General features: G+C 36.2%; 1 protein-coding gene across 2 annotated transcripts in view; it reads left to right on the top strand.

Annotated features, from left to right (window-relative positions):
- The window catches only part of LOC129774676 (serine/threonine-protein kinase minibrain), a 142483-nt gene that overhangs the window by 19697 nt on the left and 102281 nt on the right, over positions 1-20505 (top strand). The gene's annotated exons all lie outside the window — the stretch shown is intronic.

The raw sequence follows: 20505 nt of genomic DNA, 5'->3' as shown, positions 1-20505 counted from the left end.
AATAGAATACAGTACAGGTCGGACTCGTTTATATACAGACTCGATTATATGTGATTCGATTATATACAATTTTGGACTCGATTATATTCAGTTTAGAAAAAAATATTTTTTTTAGATATTAAATATGGCTTATTTCATGAAGAAATGTAACCTTTCAACGTTAAGGTAAAGTTTAAGTGCCTATTACATGTACAGTACGGTAAAAATCGTGATTTTTGAAGATTTTGCTTGAATTTTCACCAGAAATTGTTTATATTGATATTGCAGCCAAATTAAGAAAGATAGAAGTTGTGCGTCAAAGAACGAATTGTGGAGCGGTTAAAGAACTTCATTTTAATTGATAGAAACAATCTAGTTTAATATAAATTTTTAGGATAAAATTAATAATAACACATTAAAAATTATTAACTTTCAAGTGTTTCACTTCCAAAATGTTATTAAAATTCACTAATTTATTTGTTCCACTACTATATCCTGTACCAAATTTTCTCATCTTTCATCAGGATCGTCTTCCGTTGCGTACTTTTTAATGTAGAGCCAGTTTGAAGCAACAGAGTCTGAAACAACAAAAAAGTTCTGTAACTCTGTCATTATTGAAATTCGAACATATGCGTTGGAGGATTTTTTTCATCAAATATGATCGTCTATCACCTCCTGAGAGAATCTGGATATTTTTTTTTCATTTGAGAAAGGTGTTTTCTGACTTTAAGGGGATGAATCAAAAATCAAATTTCTCTTTTATTTTCAAAAAACGAAAAATACATGCATAAAACAACAAATAAAGAAAAAAAAATGTTTTGACTCGATTATTATTATCTAAAGCTGCTCTGTTCCTATTATGGTTGTACGAAAATCTAACGTTTTCACGCTGTGCAATTGCAATTGCATTTTTGTATTAGGTATTCACCATAATTGGTGCAATTTTACATCCGACCCATAATCGTAGCATGCGCAAGTTGCATTGTTTTGATTATCGTAACATACGAAACATAACTATTTTTCGCGGTCGGTTTTGGTCACAGTGCATTGTTTGGTTTGTTTTTCAACTTTGTGAATAACGGTTTCATTCTCACCACGAAAGCTTCAGGTAATTATAAATTTTGTGTGGTTGTACAGTAAAACCCCGATTATCTCCGGAAGCTCTATAGAATTACTATGGAACTCACTTTCGTGAATGATAAGGGTTCAACTGTACATCTAGAAATAATTATCAACGATTATTATACGTTTTGCAGTATGTCACCTCGACGAAAGGAAGTTTCACGTTAAAAATACTCCGAGGAAACGATTTCACGATGCGTTCAGGCTGTCAAATCCGGAATGAAGATTTACACTAGCTGTAAAAAATTCGGGATTCCATAGTCCACTATCTACTATAGAATTAGAGGATGTTGGAAGAACAAATTCGAACCAGGGTCAAAATGTAAATTGTCACAACAAGAGGAGCAAAAAATTGTTGACTGGTTGAAAAGAATGCAGTATCGAGGTTTCCCAGTTTCTCGACATGCTCTGCTCTTCAAAGTTAGTGAATATTTGTCATCAAACCCACGGAACACACCGTTCCGTAATAATTGACCAGATGCGTAAAATTTTTGAAAGGCTTGAACACTACACAATCATGCTGAATGTTATACGCAATTCCAGGACGGGCATTTTTTCATTCCATCAAAACTTTTTACTGTAGTTAACTGACCTACAGGAGCATTCTTGAAATCAAATGAATGCTGATTGATAAGGTTAATTGGATTCATTATTGACATGGTTAATAAAATACTGTGTTAAGCTTTAAAATACCTGCAAACAGAAAAAATCGTTTCATTTTTTTCCTTACTTCCAATATTGTTTTCCATTACACCTACAAAAAACAAGATAGAAACATTCAAGTACTACATCTCAAAACCTAAAAATTGATGCTTCGAAATGACGTATATTTCATCTTCATGCATTGATTTTTCACGAAGTTACAACATTTCTAAAATCACCTCAAAATTTCGACTTCACGCTTTGTTCCCATAATTTGTTGTCGAGTGTAGAATTGACGACACAGTAGTGCATACTAGGAATAAGATTTAGAGGCAAAGTTTAAATTAAAAGTTATGATTGAAGTATTATTTGAATCCTATTAACATTTTTTCCATGTGACACCGACTATTACCATAATAGGTACATTTATTACGAAACTACAGGAACACGATCACCATAATGGGTACATGGAAGTGATATTTTCAAACTCTTACACAATTTATTCGATTAATGATCGAAATATCAGTGAGAATCTTCAAGAACAGAGTTCAAACTGCTAGAAAAAGTATACTTTTAAATACTTTTGAACTAAAATAGAGTATTTATTCGCAAATTTCTGTAAGTTGGTGACATATCTCCTCCATAATTGGTACACTTACCCTATGTTACGAATTATACGTGAGCTGATAAAAATTAATGTTCGAGAAACAAACTTCCAAATACAATTAAAATTTTGAAATTTTTTAAACGACATCACTGAATCTTGAAATAGATTCCTTTTGTAGTTTCTTGTGTGATTGCTCTCATGACTGTTTGATGGTTCATTATTTGTTTCCAGTCAGCAGGCAGCACGCGCTGGCTAGCACTGCTACTGGTCAACCTTGACATTTTCCGGGGCTGATTGGTCATCGTAATTTTCCCGCCGTCTCCATTTGGTCGTGATGATGGCATTCATTCTCCGAACACACAGCGATTACTATCTTCAATCGTATTATTTTTGACATCTGACATCTCACATCACATAGCTCACTCAGCTTCCGACAATTCCTGTGTGCACGCACACCGCATGACGGTTCAGACTCTTATTTTCTTTCACTTGACCCTCGGCGTCAAATTGTTGTTTGTGCATGGGTCGAGTCCCACCAGAGCCGCAGCCTGTTCCGTGAGTCATTCCGTGACGATGACAGAGCGGATGGTGAATGAGTGTATGTGTATGGAATACCAGCTATACCTTTCCGACTTTGGTTGCATGCTGGCGTTGCAAAATTGCAATCGCATGGCATCATGCGGAAGTGAGTTTGGCTATTGGACATTTTACAGAATACTGCTCTTCAGTCGGTAATCTATTGTTTCAGAATATGCTTGTGAAAATTGGTGGCTAAGATCGCAGTTCATTGCTTTCGATTCAATTTACTTACTGGATATCCGGCTGTCGGGAAAGACGGAAATGATCAATTGCCAGATTACTTTTCCTGAACATCTGGCTACCAGAAGGATACTTGCTTTCACGGGAATAATTGTTATTGCGATAGATATGTCTGTAGTAATGACATTCCGGCACTATCATACGTCGCAATCTTTGTCTAATCACACTGGACCAGTTTAGATCTCTCGCCGGGCTCTGTCTAACTCTATCCAAATTCTTGCAGTTTATCTTAGTATTTCTAATGATACATTTAAGCTGTTAGTATCGACAGTCGGGCGAATATTTGGCCCGCATACGCTACTATGCATGTGTTGTCGCGTCTCCTTGCACTGATCGTATGACAGAGTGGCGTGTCATGTTGCACACGTCTTAATGTCTCTCAGGCGGCTGGAGTGCCGTTTACTTGTGACGGCTTGCAGCCAGCCACACACAGCTCGAGAGATACAAAGGCCATCGTCCCTCGTCTTCGGATGATGACGATGATGATGATGGTGATGATGATGATGATGATGATGATGCAGATTGAAAGTCAATGAGGGACAACACAGAAATGAGTCACCACCCGTTTGAATATTGCCGAGTACACACCAGTGTTTGAAGGTGTTCTCTAAAACGAGATCACACACCCGCCAGAAACGGCTAGGCGGTTGAGAACATTTGGCGGGATTTTCCCCAACCAACGGTGTGAAATCGTGGAGAATGTTATTCTGGGACTTTCAGAAAAAAAGGGGCATAAAAGCGTTGAGCTAAATTTACTCCAAAGCGCATTAATGAGGAACAGGAATTATGGATTGTGTCTGCCTCCACTTCACCTCATTGTGTGCGGCACGGAGGGGTTTTACGTGCGTGTCTGAGCCCCTGTGAACGGCAACGGTTTGATCGACTAATAAACCTATCTCGGCATAGCGACAAGCCAACAATGACAGTAAATCATGATAATCCCATGAACTCGCAAGCATTCGTGGTAACTTCGACTGAGAATAACGGAAAATGCCATATATTCTTGGAAGACAAATTTGCATTTCATACGTAAAACTTTGTTTCCGCCGTTTAGCTAAAGAATAATGCTATTCTCGATTGGAAATGGTAATGTGTGAAATTTGTATCACTCGTCACAGGTGGTTTTGATTTGTATCACTCGTCTCGTTCGTTTTCATATTCCAGAAGCCGAGCTCGACTAAAAACAGACGAGTAGCTCGTCTGGCTCGACGACCGTTCGGCCGCGCTCGCCGATGAACCAGTATCCTTTTGTTCCGCTTCTATCTTCAAAAATTGTTTCACGGCTAAACAAGTACAGATCGGACTCGATTATCCAGAGTATTGATTTTTTCACTCCGGATAATTGAATCCTCCGGATAATCATAAAAAAATGAATTTTCTCTCGGTAAACGTAATATAATTATGTTTTGCATTTATTTATTAAACGGTTTTATCTAGCTTGACTTGTTTGTATGTTTGTGACTTTGCGACTTTGTAACATTGTAACTTTGTCTGTAGCGCTGTACACCACATTAATAGAAATTCAACCCTCTTCCCGTTTACCGATTGATCTGAAATTTGGAACACATCTTTATCTCTGGTGCCATTATAAAACTGCGTATTCCATCTTGAAAAAAATGGAGGATTATGTACATATTTTCTCAAAATCCCATCAATATGGGTATCGAATAAAAGGGCTTGACTAGTATAACACATTTATTTATGAAAAATGCATATCCAAGATGGCGGCCGCTACAAAATGGCGGATTTTATGTTTTCTCAGAATCCCATCAATATGGATATCGAATGGAAGGGATTGACTAGTAGAACATAGCAGATCATGAAAAATCCAAATCCAAGATGGCCGCAGTCCCCAAATAACTAATTACTTTTTAAATGGTTTCATTCAGCTTGGCCTGTTTGTATGTATGTTTGAATGTTTGTAGGGTTGTTTCACATTAATAGAAAATTGACCCCGTTCCTGTTGATTGATTGATCTGAAATTTGGAAGACACCTTTAATCCTACTGTCATTTTAAAACTGCGTATTCTATGATCTTGAAAATTCAATTTGGCCTTCGCTAAAAATGACTGATTGGAACAAAAACATAATAAACAATATAATTTTTTTTTATTTCTTACCTAACTTTGTTAGGAATATTTTGATGATCATGGAATACGCAGTTTTATAATGACAGTAGAATTAAAGGTATGTTCCAAATTTCAGATTAATCAGTGTTCAGAAACGGGGTCAAATTTCAATTGATGTGGGACAACCCTACAAACACTCAAACATACATACCGGTTAGGTCAAGCTTGATGAAACCATTAAAAAGTAATTGTTCACTTGGGAACTGCGGCCATCTTGGATTTGGATTTTACATGATCTACTGTGTTCTACTAGTCAAACCCTTTCATTTGATACCCATATTGATGGTGTTATGAAAAATATAAATAGCGCCATCTTGTGGTGGCTGCAGTTTTGGATTTGAATTTTTCATAAATAACTGTGTTCTACTAGTCAAGCCCTTTCATTTGATGCCCATTTTGATTATTCAAAATTTCCGATCTAAAAATAAGAAAAATCAAAAATAAAATACTCCGGATAATCGAGTCTAAAATTCCTGATAATCGAATCCCGGATAATCGAGTCCGACCTGTATTACATAAGCAATGTATGTTTTCAACTGCAACCATCATTTCAATTCAGTAATTGCAAATGTTTACAGATTTTCAAATAGGCATTTTCCGAACCACACAATCAAATGTAAACATTGAACTTTATTACCAGGGATGCCAGGTGACTGTTTTGAATATATTTCGCGGCACGAAAGGTGTCTTCACAATCATATTGAACGGAAAAAAAATTATGAAAAATTAATTTTTTAAGCAATTTTGGTAAACCAATGTTTTTCTTTAATGATTTATGTTTCACAATAATGCGTTTCATTCGTTGTACCTATTGTTTCGAACTTTGTTGCAATGAATGTGAACAAAACTTGAGTAAATTATTGTGCAACTGTTAAGGGAAATATTAATGGTAATACATTAAGGGAACCGTGGATTAGGTGGAAAAACATTGGCCTAAATGACTCCATAATAACGAAATGTCTGAGTCATGAAACCATATGCTAGTAGAAAAAATATAAATAACACAAAAAGATATATGAAACTTATTACTCTTCGTTATCATTTTAAGATTTTGGCACTGAGAAAAGAGTCTCGATTGATCAATTTTAGAAATGTTTGTTGTTTTTCTCAGATTAAAAACATGTCTTCACATCTGACATCATTGATCATACCGAGATAAACTGTCAGAAGTGTTTCCAGTCTACCAAATAAAACATTTCAATGAAACTCTGTACTACTGCAATAGGATATTTTGCTCGTCTCGACAGTGACTGACGACGAGACGAGACGAATTGCTCGTCTCGTTTTCTGGAATATTCTTTGTCACGAAAACGAGAACAATGATCTAAATACAGAGCGGCCGCTCCGATGCCTCAAGCGGAAAGGTTTTTCGATTTCGACGGTACTTTCTTGGTCGCTTTTTCAGTGACAATCCTCTCCTCCTGATGGATTCCCTTCTAGCCTAAGGAGCACAAACAGTCTCTTGATGATACCGTTTATCAGCGCTTTCATGATGAACTTCACCACCAGCTTCACCACAACAGCGACAACATGCTCCAATCGCTGTTCAATTATAACTGAGTGAATTTCCGAGCGGCGCTCGCTTATATACCGATTGGTGATTTCAAAAGCCTGTTTTGAATGCAATTAAAAACAAGTTTATGGATCAAAAAGTAACAAGTATATAACGTATAGATATTTTATCTTTCGAATGAAGTGTTTATCATACCAATTTCGCTCAGTTGTTTAGGAGCTATTAACGCTCAAAATCTCGGTCTCCTGCGTAACGAAATTTTGATTTTACACTCCGATATAGAAATGAAAAACGTAGTCCTACGTCAAAAAAATACTGAAGGTGCATCTTACTATGGTGTATCGAGAAATATTATCAAAAACAAAAAATCATCAAAAATTGAAGTACTAAAAAGAATTTTGGAAGATTTAGAGACTCACTACTACTCTAATTCGTATTTAAATGTGTTTCTTCGTCTTTTCTAGATACAGGTAAACTTCGATATAACGTACATTTCACTTTCAAAATTGTACGTTGTATCGAATTGTTCGTTATATCGAAGCATAATAAAGTACTCACAAACGTAGTCTATAATACATTATTGTGTTGCTGTTTTAGTAAAGTCAATGAATAACTGCAATCAGAAGACGAAGCCAGCCTTTCTCATGATGTTTTCCTTCGTACTGTTGATTAAAGCATGATTCATTTAGAATCCGGAATTACAAAACCAGCTGTATTTCGGGATTGATTGAAGGTACAAAACTTGTTTTAGAATCACAATACAGATAATTCATTGTTCTATCAGAAAAAAAATATTGGATTTTTTTTTCCTCTACACTTTGGAAATGTGTACGTTATATCGAGGTAAAATGATAACGTACATAATACACATAACGTACATAACGTACAGTAGTTGTCTATATCGAGTGACGTTATATCGAGGGTACGTTATAACGAGGGTACGTTATATCGAAGTTTTCCTGTATGTGTTTTTCAGAATGTTAACACTGTTGCGCGATACAAAAAAATATGAATTTATAAAATTTTGATTTTTACTTAGTACTGGTTTAATTTCTATTCAAATTTGTTCGTATGTGATTTTTGATATTTGTGATTTTTCTCAGGGAATTTCGAGAACTTCGCGGCGCGAAATTATCCAATAAATAAAACAAAAATCTATTTTGTTCATTTTCTAATATTTTGTTATTTTCCTAAAATCTATAATTGTATTGTATTCATTTGTTCGTGAAAAGTGCCTTCAAATCTTATCAAATCAAATGTTGTATAAGGTATTAAATTAGAAAATGAAGATTAAAAAAATCTCTTTATGGTTCACTATAAGTGCTGCAGTCAAAAACGTAGTTTTTCTTCTTTTCACGCCATACTCAAAAGGCTTGGAAATGAAAATTCGAGAAAATACTCAAAGTACGTCTATTATGGTGTACCACGGAAAATTATGAAAAATTTCATACAAAATAAAATTTTTAAAATTCAGGTAATTTTTTGGTATTTCGTTTTTCTTTATTTTTAGATCCATCAATACATATTTTTCATTTAAATGTACTTTTTTTTAATGTGTTTTTTTTTAGAATTTTAGAAGGTTTTGCGGTGATTTTTTTTAATAATTTGAAATTATGGAATTGAGTTTTCAGACACAGTACTGCTGTGTTCGTACTTGTTTGTTTATATTCATGATTTTTCATAATGTATCGAGTATTGAACGCACTATTTTAAGGCAATTCTTGAATACAGCTATAAAAATGTATTTATATTGATTCAGAAGGGACACATTTTGAAGGCGATAACATAAATTTAGATTCTAAATATTTTCTTTTTCTTTCTGTATTATAGTGACTTTCACTATTTTTGGCTGGTTCGTCACTTTTACTTCCATTTTTGGAAGAATGTCGGGAGTGAGAATTGAACTCGTGACCTTGAGCGTGAGAGGTACGTATGTTACCACCACGCCAGATCGCCTCCATGATAAATAAAGTATTTTCTTTAAAAACATAAATTCCCGGTATAAATTTGACAGAATGTATTACGTATTTAGAAGAAACGAAAAAAATAATTCAAAATTCGATTTTTGATCGATTTTGGTAAACCAATGTTTTTTTTACTGATTTATATATCACAATAATGCGTTTCATTCGTCGTACCTATTGTTTCGAACTTTCGAACACAATTTCCCGGCATAAATTTGACAGAATGTATTACGTATTTAGTGAACATAGAGTTGTGAAATCAAAACTCGAAACATAGAATATTTCCAATTGTGACAGTAGAGCGGTGAAAATTAAATGACAATGAACTTTAAAATAGCAAATGTCATATAACACCTGAACACGGACGAATGTAACAAAATTTGTAAAAAAATTATACTTAATTTTTTTCCACAATCTGACCAAAGAAGTCTCTGATAGGTGGTATCCACATGAAGTCAGGTCCGGATTGCATGAGCATCTCCCAGCAAAGCTTCCGCATCTTTGTCAAAAGACTTAGGAGAAGTAACAGATTCTTGCAGTAAATCAAATATTTGATGTTTTCCTAGTTTCCACCGTTTGCATTTTTTAATTAAATCGTAAATTTTAGGTTCATAAGACTAACCATATCAACATCTGTTCTATTTGTAGAATTATCCAATTTCATAAAAACAAAAATTACGAAATGCCACAAAAAAATGACTTTTCGATGATAGTTTTATCATAGTAAGCTACTATAAGTATCCTATGATACACTATGAGTATTTTTTCAATATTTTCTTTCCCAAGCTATTGAGAGTGTCGTGGAAAAAACTACGTTTTTAGCCATAGCTCTTATAGTGAACCATATAGGAATTCAGAAAAATTATCTAATTTTCTAATTTGCAACAATACTTTTCAAAGCGCTGGTGATAATCTTTGGGGCTTTTTTATGAATACACGAAAACAATGCAATAGTAGATTTTAAACAAAATTAAAATATCACGAAAAATGGAAATTAAAAAATTATTAGATATTTTCGTACCGCGCAGTTCTTGAAATATTCTGGAAAAAAATCACCAATATCAACACATATAATGAATACAGAAGCAAATAAATATACATATTTAAATATAAACTAACCCTGTAATGAGTTTCAAAATTCTAAAAAAATAAAAAAATTGGAAATATATTTTTTTTTATTTTATACTAGTGCGCAACACTGATAAAATTCTCTAAAATATCGTACATTTCAAAAAAGGTGCAAAAATACATTTAAATATGAATTAGATTTGTAGTGAATCTCCAAATTGCCAAAAAAAATCAATATTTCAAGAATTTTTTTAGTACTTAAATTTACACAATGCAGCGCGGACTCGATTATATACAGTTTTTGATTTCACTGTATAAAATCGAATCCTGTATATAATCGAGTAAAAAAAATTTTTTATTGGTTTTTTTTCATGTATTTTTCGTTTTTTTGAATATAAGAGAGGAATTTGATTTTTGATTCATCCCCTTAAAGTCAGAAAACACCAAAATAGTAAAAACAAACAAAAATAGTAAAAATTTCTCATTCAGTACCCTATACAATATTTTCCATACAGCGGATGATTTGATCTTCCATACCCGGCCAAGCCCTTTATTGAACTTCCGGTGGGTGGTACATAACCACCAACTAGCATCACTGGCGGGAACGGGCTGTCGATCTCGAATTTCATTGGTTACGAACTGCGGCTTTACACAATTCTTCGCCCAATGGTTCCGGACTTGAGAAAAGAATGGCTCACATCACCACGGCAGCGAGGAGTAGAGCTACATGTTGGTGTTTGTTTTTGTGCATCATGATGATGCTACTACCGCAGATGATGAATGTTGGTGATGATGACGGTGCCGATGATGGTATGTGCATCAGTTTTTCATGCTTCGAGTAGTTGTCTACATAGCAGCATACTCCAGTCCGTCCGTACTGTCCGCCGTCGTAATTGTCGTCGTCGTCATCTGCGAATACGATCTTGCGCATATGTGATATTCGATCGACCGCCATGTCGACACCCGTTCATGATGTACAGATTATCTCTGCCTCTGAAGGAAGTGGATTCGTGCGAGTTGGAATGATGAAATATTATTTTTGAACACGCAGACACCAATTGGTTTATCGATGATGATACCACGAAGACACGCGTGCTGAGTGTCTTCCATCGCTGGTATCGTCTGACAACAACACACGAGGGAGACGACGGTGGCGATTGCGTTGATGCGCACCCTTGACCCGTTTCCCTCCGGCGTTTGCGCGACGCTTCCAGTCGTCGTTAGTTTTTTTCTCTCTATGCTATATGCTGATAGACGTTATAATATCCGCCCGCCTGCTGCAGAATGAAATCGGGCACACAAGAGGTTCTCCAGACTACCCAGGTCGTCCCCGGTACGAGAGCTAGTCAGTAGACGTCAGCTGCAGAGTGCACACATCATGAAGAGGGGAAAATATCAAGAACCGACACAGCAGCAGCAGCACACACAGATAACAGTGGGAGAACAAACGCCAGAACCAGCATCAGCCAAGCAAGAAGATTCCGTGTCGAGACGGAATCGTAGTATTCCATTCCTATTCCGTTTTTCGTTTCTTCAATGAGTTTCCATCGTGTGTGCCTCGGTCCCGGAAGGAATCCTCGTCAATCCGTCCGCACCTTGCGTTGATGTGTTATGGGGGATAGCAACAGAAAAAAATCCTCCTTTAACGCAATTTGCGGGCAAACACAACTATCCCGTCGTTTTTTGGAGAGACTCAATACCAAAACCCAAACAATAGATATCCTCATCCGGATTCACATCCACACACACAAACACGATTCATTATATAAAGCTGATTATATCTCGAGAACGGTTAGTTTTAGTATAATCTATATATATAAAAATCTCGTGTCACGGTACTTGTTACCGAACTTCTCCGAAACGGCTCGACCGATTTTGATGGAATTAAGCACAAAAAACTTGGTAACCAAGAGAATAGGTTGTAAATTATATACGATATCGCTAGGATACCGATTACTAAACATTTAATACCAATTAAAGTGCCTCTATGCAGAGAAAAAATCTAAATATTTTTTTTTATTTTGCTTCAAACAATACATATAACCACAGATTTTAGCCCATACCGTATTTTTAATCGCGATTTTAGTAGTTTTGTACAAACAATATTCAAATAATTTCGATCGGTCGTTTTTCAAACAGAACGAATTTATTTATGTTGTTAAATGACAGATGGCGCTAGACCGAAATTTCATCCCCACATTCGCAAGTAACCTCACTTCATCTAAAGATAGGCGTATCGCCGGCGAGCTGGAAGTATTTTCGAATGAGCACAACGAATTATCGAAATACTGCAAATCACACCTGCTCTGTTTATAAAATGACAATCGCGTTATTGTCAACAATTCTGATAAAACATCTGCTGTAGAGCACGTGTCTAGATTCAGTGCGCAAGCGTTACTAAAATCTGGACAATGACGCGAGAAATTTTGATTCGAAGAAAAAACAATAATCTGGAATTCATCGTTAACGCACATCGTTTTTCTTCAATAGCACTAACGTTCCCAACATTCGCCTTCTCATCGTAGTATTACTTGTATCAATTTTAGTAGTACTTAGTTGAAATTTCTGTACCAAACAACACGCCTTGAACGTGTTCTGAGTGGCAAGCTCTAGAATGTGTGTGACCACAATGCAAGTCAGAAGAAATATCTTTGACGAAAAATGCCCGGCCTTTCTGGAAGAACATGATGAATACTGCACAAACATTAGACAACGTGATCCTGCCACAGGTACTCCATTCATTATGAACATCATTACTCATTTTGAAATAATATTTATGAATAGCTATATCAGACTTATAAAATATGGATTTTATGTGTATAGTATAAAGTCATTATATGATATCGTGAGCTGTACCGACAATTCACGGTCAACATGTACGTGAAGGTAGAGAGCGAACGACTGCGATTCCTACGACCTAAGTGCGATTCCTACGAACATAAGTGGTTTTAGGAAGGATACATTCATTTGGGAAAATGCTATCATGAGCAACGCCAACACAGCGTCAGAGTCGAAATTATTTGAATGGATTGCAATTTTGCATTCTAAAATCCGTTCGACTCAAGTCTAATCGAGCTGTGCAAATGTATCAACCTTCCGACGCAATTCGACACAGACAACATTGAGCTCCGTGTTCCATTTCTGTGAAGCAAAAATGCAAAATGGATATTCGGGAGGAATAAACACGCCTTTAAAGTAATTTTTTAATGAAAGTTAATTCTACGTATCAAAAATGTGTTCGATGTTGAAAAGTGACACATTCTCTGCAATTGTGGGATAAATATTGAACGAAAATTGTGTCTGACGATGGTTTGATGTTATGTATAAAGTTTTGGCGGAAATGCAAGAAAATTTAAAGGCAAAAAAGTTAAGTTAGGGTTAGGACTATGTCTTCTATGTATTTAAACGACATCGAGCGATCGTGAAATTCGATCGAGTTTCAAACTAATCGGTTTACGGAATATGAATAACTGTTCGCTACTATTACCACAATAATGGTGTATGGTCCATGCGGTGATTCGAAATCTCTATCGCCTTGCATGGTAGATGGAATATGTACAAAGCGTTTTCCTAGAGATTTCACCAACGACACGATGGCAAGCGTAGGCAAATATCTAATATTTCAACGAATAAGTACTGATAATGTCATTCAAAATAATCAACGCATCAACAACGCGGGCGTTAAGATTGAAAATTGTTGAGTAGTACCATATTCGTCTCAACTGAGCAAAGAGCAATTAATACATTTGCAAGTCCGTAGAATACCGCTGTGAGTACTCCTCGATTGAATGACAACAACGAAGTAATGCGGTTCTAAATAAGAACGATACATCAACTCCATTGTTGTTTGGCGTATCGTTGGTTTTCCAATTCATGAACGAGACCCAGAAGTTATAAGTTTAGCCGTACATATTGAAAAAGAGTCGCGCGTATTTTTCTCCAACGAGACAGCATTTGAACGATATGAATATTGATTTTCTTTATTTCATTTTTCAACTTTACGACAGAAATGTATTACTTTTTTTCTCTTTACATTTAACTTTTGAGAGATCAAACATATCAGTTACATTAATGAAATACATTGCATCATGAAATATCATACCAACTTCGGTTGAAATCGTTTCATTCGTTCTTTTTATCGATCACGTTCGAATCATTTTGTAGAACGCTTAAATACGCTTAAAATACATTAGTTATGTTCTATTTAACACCCAAAATATTCTCTAGAAATAATTTAAATGGCAGAACAGCGTTTGCCGGTTTTCCATGTAGAGTTGCATGTTGATTCGATTTTTTACATTATTTTTCTTAAACTAAGAATTCATATTTTTGCTTTCGCGAGTCCCACACAGCACTATTATCCGCCAGGCTTTGTTAAAATGAAACGGTAAGATAAAAATATGTTAAAACTGGTGTGGTATAAATAACATTTAATTGGAGACGATCTGGCGTAGTGGTAAAATACGTACCTCTCACACTAAAGGTCGCGAGCTCAATTCTCACTCCCGACGCTCTTTCAATCAGCCAAAAATGTTGAAAGTCACTATAATACACAAAAAAAATAAATCGAGATTGAGATGTACGTTTCTCATATTTAATTCAATCTTTGAATAAGTTTTTAAATGTATTTAAGACTTTTTTCATTGATTTTCCAATAACCAGTCTTCAGAATGCATCCCGGTGCTGATGTGTCACAAGATTTTTGTACCAAGTTGAGCTCCCACTCCGTATGTACACATGCGCTCTGGCGAATGAGCCCGCTCCGAAACACAGATCAAATGTTTTGTTGTCAGCGCCGTTTTTGCGCCCAGTTTTACGCTGAATTTGCGCCGTATTTCTATACTGCGCGCTTGAATCTGGATTGCTCTCTCTGTTAAGATATTTCCCTTCATACAAGCGTATAAGGTTTGCATGGAGGCACGTTTTTATGCTTTGCTTAGAGCGAGCGAAGACAAAGCAGGCGCTAGAATTTATTGTGTATGCATGTGTGTACAAAAAGAGGCGCGCATCACACAAGTGAGAAGTGATGTTAAGCATCTGAATTCTGCGCTTAGAGGCGAATGAACTGAAAAGTTTAAACCCTTTCAAAGCCAAAAAGAAGAAGAAGATGATGATGAATTCTGCGCCGGGTATATTTTGCGCTGTCGTGTTTATGAATTTTGTGCTCTTCGTACCAAGAGAGAATACGGGTTTGATTTGAACGCGCGCTGATGAAAATTAAACTCAAGCGCGGCGCTGCGTTTGTTTTCTGAAGACTGCCAATAACTATGACAAAAACGATTAGCTCAATAACCTTGGATACTCCCTTATCACAAATCAGTCTCTATCAAAATTGGTCATTTATTAGTAAAGATTGTAGTTTTGGTCAATTTGAACATTATGTACGAAGCTTAAAAAACGAGAGGATCGGCGAATGTAAGGTAAATTAAAATTTTTGGCAACCATCGTCATATGCATAAAATTGAAAGAAAACCGTAGTAATCCTCGTTGGCACAGTAAATCTCGAAACACTAGATCAAAATTTGTCAACATCCATAGATCGTTATCAACATCACAAATAACAATCATGGAGGCGTAAACATTACACCTACTGCGTCATAGAAAAAGAACCGCGCACTTTTGCCCTGTTATTGCTCCAGCGAACATCACAACGACATGTGCTCGGCTTGCGTCAATTGAAAACCAAAGAAAATAGAAACCAATAATACCACCCAATAGTAATCGAAGGGTAAACAACAAACATACACCCAACCGTTCAAACACAGTGTGGATGGGTATGTCGCAGTTTCTAAATTGCATTATCATCGGCTACATCAAAATCGCGTGCGCAGTATCACTCATAAACGCTCACTCCCCACCCTTTCTCGCGGTCCGGCAGCTGACTGGACATCCACCAATCGGAACATACGACGCTTGCGGCACAATTGCGACGCCACTGTATACTATTGTATAGCTGGTAAACATCATAACAAGGGAACATCATCTCCACACATCCGCCGACGCAGTCAACAACCTTAGCATCGGGATAAATTCGCGTCGGTTGCCGATGGCGTGGCTTGTTGAAACAGTTGCGCTAAATTAAAACAGGAGTGCCAAATCGACGACGAAAGTACGATATCACTTCTCGAGAAATCAATTCATCTCGTTTAGCCATTGGGTGAACGATTGATACAGGCCACCTAATTTTTATGTATTTTATTCACCTAATGACGCATTGCGTTCCGGAAAAATCTTGGAAACCCCCGTCACCAAATCTACTAGATGTCAATTAGAAATCATTAGTCCTTTATTCTGCTCCTCTGTGATTGTTCTTGCGTCAGACGCACCAACCCAACCTAATACACATGGTCGTAGGTCGTCCGTTTGGATTATTCCCAAACCATCACCAGACATTGTCGCCGACGGCTTTGTCGAAAGTACGCACCCCAAAACAGTCTTCGTTCACTCTCTCCTTCTTTATTCTTCAGCAGCAGCATCTAACTTTATTTTCTCGTGGAAAGCAAAATCCTCGCTCCCCTCACACGTTAAGAGTTCTTTTTTTTTTTTTGATTGAATTCGAGCTTGAGGGTACGATGTTAGTTTAGTGCAATGCCATTTTACAATATGGATCGTTTTAGCATCGCACAACGTGTTAATTTTGTTAAATTATACCATAAAAATTATGAAAAACCGGCAAATGTTTTTCGAGCATTACGGACGGATTTTGGTCGTCATGGACGGCCTACAGAGCACACAATCGCTAATGTAATGCGTAAATTCGAACAAACTGGATCCGTAGCGGATATTAAGGAACCAGTGCATCATCGTAATGTGCGTTCGGCCGAAAATATTGCTGCTGTTGCTGCCAGTGTGGAGGATGACCCGAATGTTTCGATTCCACGGCGTGCTCAGCAATCGGGCTTGTCAAACACATCATTGTGGCGAATTTTGTATTTGGACTTGCACCTACATCCATATCGGTGGCTATGTGAACACCCAAAATTTCCGTATATGGGGCTCAGAAAATCCACACGTGATTGATGAGAGGTCATTGCATCCGCCAAAAATCGTTGTTTGGTGCGCATTATGGTCTGGTGGAGTCATCGGGGCGTATTTCTTTGAAAATGAGGACGGCGAGACGGTAACTGTGAATGGTGAGCGCTATGGCCTCATGTTAACCGATTTTTTTTTGCCACAAATTGAAGATATGGATACGGATGACTTGTGGTTTCAGCAGGACGGCGCCACGTGCCACACAACACGACCGAACATGGCCATATTGCGAACGAAACTTGAGGGACGCATAATTTCGCGTTTTGGTGATGCCAATTGGCCGTCCAGATCATGCGATTTGAACCCGCTAGACTTTTTTTCGTGGGGTTATGCGAAAGACCGTGTCTATGCCAACTCTCCGCAAACTCTTGAACATTTGAAAGACAACAATCGTGAAGTTATGACCGAGATACCGCACCATATGTGCCGAAAAGTTATCGAAAATTACCTGTTCCGGATCAAGGTGTGCGAGGAAGCCCTAGGTGGACATTTGAATGATGTTGTATTTCAAACATAATAGAATAAACTAAACTTTAATTTGAAATAAAAGTTTCATCGAAATTCGAATTCTAAGTGTGCTTTATTTCATTTACTTTCGGAATTTAAAGTAGGAAAACCCTGTATAATAATCAACAAGTCATCCGTGCATCCAAAGAAGGAGACTGCTGGTTAACTTTTTCGAAAAAAAAGTACCGTATTAAATGAAAGTTTAAACAATTTCCTACAATTTCCTACATCCTTTGATCAAAATTTTGTACGTCTTATAGTTTTGTAATTAGAACTTTCTGTAAAAATTCACGAAAAAAATTTAGACCAGCGTCTAAAGTCGTCTAGATTTACGTTTGGATTTTAGGTATGCAAAGTTGCTTAAATGACCGATGTTTTTATACCCACGTTTAAGGTTTTTTCGTTTTTCGTTTTGCGGCTTTACTTTTTTACATTTCACCTTATACGTTGTACCTTCGTTTTTCCTTTTTTATGTTTTACGTTTTGCCTTTTTCTAAGGTTAAGTTTTGCGTTTTACCTTTTTCCGTTTAACGTTTCACTTCTTACAGTGTCCTTCAGATTAAACGCTCACGCAAAAAAAAAAATCGAATAGCTATTTATGAAAAAAATTTCTCGCTTCGTCGATAGTAACACTACATTCCCCACTTCGGGACGATAATATTCGGCTGCTCGTTCAGTCTGATCAGATGGTTTTTAGTGTCAAGATGTACAATTTACAAGAACGTGTATTTTTAGTGAAATCGTATTACTCGAGCAACCGAAGCCTTAATGAAACTTTGTCCTCTTATGGTAAGAACTTCAACATTTCTCGTCGTCGATTACTTACTCTGGGGGTACGTGAAAGACCGTTGCTATGTTAATAGGCCACAAAATTTGAAGGAACATTAAGAAGAAATAACTTGGATTTTCAACAGCGTCGAAGTCGCAATGTTAGAGTTGTGCATGAAGAATTTTGTTCACCGTTCACCGCGTTATCGGAAAAAGGGGTGGTCACATCGAAAATGTCCTAAAAATAGCTTTATTTTCGTTTTTTTCTAAATGAAAATCGGTTCACTTTTGTAGAAGTTATTTAAATTCATTGTTCACATATTTCGGAAGTCCACGAGAAGCGTATGAAATGAACAAAATCGTGCCATACGTCAGACTTGCAACGAAAGAAGTAATCTAAAACAATGCATGAATTGACCTTAATTCGGTTTTGTTCGCAATGGAATTTGCAAATTGTTTCATTCAATCACTGGTTTGGTCAATAATTTAATTAATACTTTTAAATGATTACTAAGCCAACGGTAGTCTAACGTCAAACTTGTGGTTAAATCATAGGTATCATCCCCCCATAGTTTTTTCGTTTTATGTTTTACATATTTTCGTTTTACGATTAACCTGTTTTCATTTTACCTTTTTTCTGTTTGAGGTTTTTTTTCATTTTAATAATAGATAAATCTGTTTTCGTTTCGCCTTTTTTTGTTTTTTTTTCGTTTTACTTTTTACGTGATACCTTTTTTGTTTTACTTTTTAGCTTCTACAGGTTTTTTTTCACGTTTTTTCGTTTTACCTTTTTTACATTTACGTTTTACCTTTTTACGTTGAACGTTTTAAGTTTTTATTTCCTTTCGTTTAAGTTTTAACGTTTGATATTTTTCTTTTTACTTTGCACCTTTTTCGTTTCACTTTTTACGTTTTACGTTTTTGACTTTTACGTTTTCGTTTCACGTTTCACGCACGGAACCACGGCAATTTTTGAAGATCGCCCATTAAGGCCGCATGGGGCGTATACGGACCATCTTCAAAGATTTTTTTTTTTAGTTTCAATGTCAAGTTTATTTGTTCGAAAATATTTACATATAAAATAAATAAAATTCCAAACTAGCGATGTCCATTATTCCGCTAGCCTCATCAATGAAATTAGGTGTGATGGTGTTGGATCTGAGGTGGGAGAAGTGTGACATGTCTTAAACAGGGCAAATCTGCTGGGATACGAATTGTATTAGTGAGAAATGAGTTATAGAACGGCTTGTCATCCATCTCTCGCAGATGTCGGTTAATTATTTGTCGGGTTTGTCTCAAACAGGGCAAATCTGATGGGATGCGAATTGTATTAGTGATAAATGAGTTATAGAACGGCATGGCATCCATCTCTCGCAGATGTCGGTTAATTAGCAGCGCTTTTCATTTGCAAGATTAAAAAAAAAGTCGTTTAAGACGTATGACTTACATTTTTCTATAATACAAATCTATAATTAGCAGGAAAAAGATATACATTTTAATATGCATTTTAGAGTGTATATTCGACTCAACAATAATTTTTTGAGAGTTCTTCGTACTTCAATTGCCTGAACGGAAAGTCCAGCGGGGGTCGTATACGCCCCACATGGCACGGAACGTGTTAACTATTTCTCGTTTTACGTTTTACTTTTTACGTTGCACTTTGTTTGTTTTACGATTTACATTTCACAGTTGTACCTATTTTCTTTTCACGTTTTATGTTTTGTTTTACCTTTTTCTACCTTTACATTTTACGTTTTACCTTTTTTCGTTTTAAGTTTTGCATTTTTACATCTTCTCATTTTACGTTTTTCAAGTAACTCGATTTCGTTTCACCTTTTTTGTTGTAGGTGTTTTTGTTTTAGGTTTCACGTTTTACCTTTTTTTGTTTTACTTTTTTTCGTTTTAGGTTTCACGTTTTACCTTTTTTTTTGTTTTTTACATATTTTTATTTTACCTTTTACGTGTTACATTTTACTTTCTACGTTTTACGTTTCAAGTTTTTACTTTTAAGGTTTCACATTTTACATTTTAAGTTGACGTTTGAGCAACGTGCATTCCCGATTCCCGGGGGATCTATTTAGGATCACTATTTTTGGACGTGTCAAAAAATGAACTTCTCATTTGGTTTTTATTTTGCCCTTCTTTACACTCATGAATGGCACGAATCAGTAGAATAATTAGCCTCTATCCCCAATACAAGTCGGATCCGATTATATACAAACCCGAGTATATACAGATTCGATTATATACAATTTTAGACAAGATTATGTACAGTTTTTAAAAAAAGGTTTTTTTATATTTCATATATGACTTATTTCGAGGGAAAAATATAATATTTCCACAATGGGGGTGGCA

Source organism: Toxorhynchites rutilus, chromosome 3 (assembly GCF_029784135.1).
Source record: "Toxorhynchites rutilus septentrionalis strain SRP chromosome 3, ASM2978413v1, whole genome shotgun sequence".
Lineage (NCBI taxonomy): Eukaryota > Metazoa > Arthropoda > Insecta > Diptera > Culicidae > Toxorhynchites > Toxorhynchites rutilus.
This window is presented reverse-complemented; position numbering and strand designations above follow the sequence as displayed.